The sequence below is a fragment of the Manacus vitellinus genome, unplaced genomic scaffold (genome assembly GCF_001715985.3).
Source record: "Manacus vitellinus isolate BGI_N305 unplaced genomic scaffold, ASM171598v3 scaffold_71_pilon, whole genome shotgun sequence".
NCBI lineage: Eukaryota > Metazoa > Chordata > Aves > Passeriformes > Pipridae > Manacus > Manacus vitellinus.
In genome coordinates this window covers 76,294-80,367 of record NW_021940761.1, presented here as the reverse complement: position 1 = coordinate 80,367, position 4,074 = coordinate 76,294, and the positions used below count along the sequence as shown (strand labels likewise).

The 4,074-nt window shown below is 35.9% G+C and overlaps 1 long non-coding RNA gene across 1 annotated transcript; it reads right to left on the bottom strand.

Annotated features, from left to right (window-relative positions):
• Positions 1–586: 586 nt before the first annotated feature.
• Positions 587–2,487, bottom strand: LOC108644033. Its single transcript, XR_001923095.1, has 3 exons — positions 2,405–2,487; positions 1,798–1,886; positions 587–663 (listed from the first exon to the last, which is right to left on the bottom strand). It is a non-coding gene; the product is annotated as an uncharacterized LOC108644033 (long non-coding RNA).
• Between the last annotated feature and the right edge of the window lie 1,587 nt (positions 2,488–4,074).

Here is a 4,074-nt window from a genome sequence, read left to right as displayed (position 1 = left end):
TGGTTTGTGATATGGCTGATGGGAGTTGCCAGCAAGTTAAGTGGCTACATAACTTCACTGCTCCACTTGTGTTCAACAAGTAGCTGCATTCAAAACCCACAAATATTTGTAAATAATATCTTGCAGTTTCAGGACATTTGCTGTGTGACAATATAAGGAGAAAGGCAGCTTTGTTAATATAATTCTGTCTGATAGAAACCTTTTATGTTAATGGATTCTCTCCAAGTTTTGATAAAATGCTATTCACATGAAAAACCACTGAAAACATAAAACAAGAAATGAAGTAGGGACAGGTCTCTACTGACTGAGAAAATAGCTGTAGCTGAATGATTTTAATTATATGTATAGTTAATTATGTGTATTAATACATAATAATACAGATGATCACTGTGTAGGAATGAAAAGCACACACATCATGTATTTATTTTAATGATCCCACTCTCATCTATTACTTTTACATGCCCCAAATTCAACACATTTTTCACAGTTCAACAGTGACTCTTAGCAAACTGTTGCTTTAAAAACATTTAAGCAGTACAGACTTATCACATGTGATATTTTCCTACGATGAATCTGAGTCACTTCTCTACATGTTATCCACATTCTACCAACAGGGAGGAAACTCAAATCTATGAAGTCTCTGCTGTATTTCTCTGCAAGGATCTATAACAAAGAAAGCTTTGTTAGAATCACACCATTCAATAAGTTAATTAATGCAGACTACTGGGAAAGTAAGGGGAGAAGAGCTTGATGAAATGGGGAGTCATAATGACTGTAAAATTATCCTTCTCTCCCATTTAACCACCCTCAAGTCATATTCCCTTCTCTAGGATTGCTCAGAGCACAACCACAGATGCAATGTGGCTTCTGGGTCCCCTTTGCTGCCATTCTGGACCAGAAAAAAAGTAAAGTTCTATGTAACAACATCCAGGGGGAGTGGGATGTGGTGGTGTCCACAGTGCTAATGCCACCACCCTTCCTCACTATCAAGTCAAGATCTGCTGTGCTCTGTTACATGAAACACTTTATTATTCATTTAGAAACACACAAAAGTTTGGCTTCAACGAGAACTTCTGATATTCCATTATTCATTTTCTGATCTGTTCTGATATTATGTAACACCAAGAAAATCATTAAATTAAAAAAAAAATGTCAGTTCACATTCTTTGCTCCAAATTGATTCTCTTCAGTAATTTCTAATCTGATGCTTCAGAGGTGAAATGAGCCATATTAAATGTCTATACGTGTCTGGTATAGACAAGATGTCTCCAGAGGCTCAGACAAACAAGCTGAACCCAGTGCACTCACAGCTGGCACAAGTGCTGCATCTTTACTCTGAAACATGGAACTTGTTGTCTGAGGAGGAAGAAAAAAATGAACTTTTCCAAGAACTAAAACTTCTTGACAGAAGACAGACTACCTTTTGCTGAAGGGGTTATATGTTGTCATTCCCCTACCCCACCCCAGATTTAAACTCTGTTCTCAAACATATCAGTGTTCGAGGATGATATGTACAAAAAAAAGAGACTGCAAGCATGAATTCCTTCTGATAATTATATAGTACAGCAAAAAACACAGGAGCAATTTGGAAATTCGTCAATTATGTTTTTATTGAACCTAAATATATATCTGTGTGTGTGTATATACAAATATATATGTGTGTGTATACACAAATGTGTGTGTATACACAAATATATATTTGTACATATACAAATATATTTTATATATACACACAAATATATATATACACACACAAATATATATATATAAATGGATGGTGTGAGAGTCTACACTCACCCACTTGCTTCTTGTGCTAATTTTTAAGGTATTTTCCCAGTAGGATCAGAAAGCACCCAGTGCAAAGAGGGATCATTCTGGACTTGGCACTGTGAAAATCCATTAGTAACAACACATTAGTTCAAAAGCTTTAGAAAGGTTTCAAAAATACCACAAAGCTTCACAAACTCCAAAGTGCACTCTTGGTCACCCTTCTTGATACATGGACATGCCTAATACACAGACTCAAAACACACCTGTGTGGAAATCCCTAAAATATCTGCACCATGTTAAAAGGAAAACAAAGCCCACATAGATCAGTTCTGTGGACAAGAAACAGCTCCATCAAATTCTGTTTGCTTTTGCATTTGGTCTCATCTCAAAGCTCAGTGGCTTCACTGTGATATATCTGCCTTCTACTAAAGCCCTTTATCTGGGCCCCAGCACATCACTAAAGCTCCAGGGGACTGTTTGTTTGTATTGTTTTTCCTTTGTAAGAGGTTTTTTTTTCTTTCTTTTTGCCTTTGCTTAAAAAAAAAAAATAAATTATTATTTCTTTCTATACAACAACATGTGTGAGAGTACCAGTTTCAAACATGATTTTTGGAACTTGTGAATTCCTACCAACCAAGAGTGGCAGCTTGGATGTAAATCTGCTTCCAAGCTGTGTATCAGAGCTGACTCTTCAAGTTGAAATCTGTAAATACAGCTAAAATATACAAGTCAATTACTTTTTTGGGCAAGTTATCAAGTAGATGTAGAAGTAAAATCAAATCAGATAACCTGCTGCATCTTAATTACCAGCAATGTTCTCTCTTGCTTATGAGACTCTAAATATTCATTAATTCTGAGCAATTAGAAATAATGAAATGAAAGCCTGTGAAGCTGAAGTTTAGAATTAGATATGTCAGAACTCAGTAAAAGATGCATGAATTCACTTCTGCACGTTTTCTCTCAAGAACCCTTCACGAGCACCACGGTGACAAATTATTTACTACAGATGTCTGGGGATCAGGGCACAAAGGCTGAAAGAGCTCCCAAAGGAAATGTTTGTCCTGGACACAGGATGGTGACAGCTCTGCATCTCAGTGGGTTCAACTCAAAGTACAAGAACTCAACTCTCCATTCCCAGTGTGCTCAGGGCTGCTAATACACTATGCCAAAAAAAAAGTTGAGTGGCCTATGACAAAAAAAAAATAGCAAAACCCAATTAATTAGCCAGGAACCATTTGTTTATATATCCTGTTTAAGCGAAATAAGCCTCTGGATCTTACTTTCATAAATTCCCCATTTCTTGGGTCTGTCTGAATTGTAAAGTATAATCAGTCTCTCTTTCAAAAGTATCAATAAATGCAAATACAGCCCATGAACAATTTGCTGCACTTTTAGAATAAGGTGTAATCCAACCTTCCATAAGTATCTGCTATTAAGGCATCAGTGACATAACAGATTGTGATTCATCAGGATCATAGATTTCCACAACTTGTAGTGCATAAAGTAACAAAACCAGGAAAGGGAAAGCAGAACCAAAACACATAATTCGGTGTACAGCACTGTTTTTCCTCAACCTGCCTTATACAAAGGAATTTAAGATTCTTTTAGGTAATTTTGTCTTTTCTAATAAACTAATGCAACTTCATAAAAGATTTTCATTATTGCCATGACCTAAATTAATGACAACTTAGGTATGTGACCATCCAATTTTACCCCCAGAAGCATCTCACCTGCAAGAGAACTATTTTTACCAATGTTGATATTAAGAATACAAAAATGTGAAAACTCTTGAACTTCTAAATTTCTCCTTGGAATTGGAAATATATTGGGACTACTTATGTAATTTAGTGCTACCAATAAGAACACTAATGAGAAGTCCCCCAGGAGATGTTAGGGAATAATTTCAAACACTGAACCCTTTGAATAATCAAATTTCTTTTCCTAATCATCAGAGGCACCTCTACTTTTACAGAAAGACTTGTTATATTCAACTTGGAGCTTAATTAGAAAGTAGGTTACCAAGGGCAAAAGCTTCTGGAGGTATTATAATTTTTCTCTTAACTTTCAGTGATTTGATACGATCCATGATAGTTTAATCAAGAAACATTGCAAATTGGGAAAAATATTCTTTGCAATGATATGAAGAGACCACCCTCTGATTCAGGCCATTTTTACAGACATAGAAGTGTGTCACATCTACCAAGTTCATCACTTAGTGTTCCAAGTGATGGAATTAGATGCCTTCCCAAGACCTTCATCTTCTCAATTTCTTAATAAAGGTTTAGGGAACACACCACCTGCTTC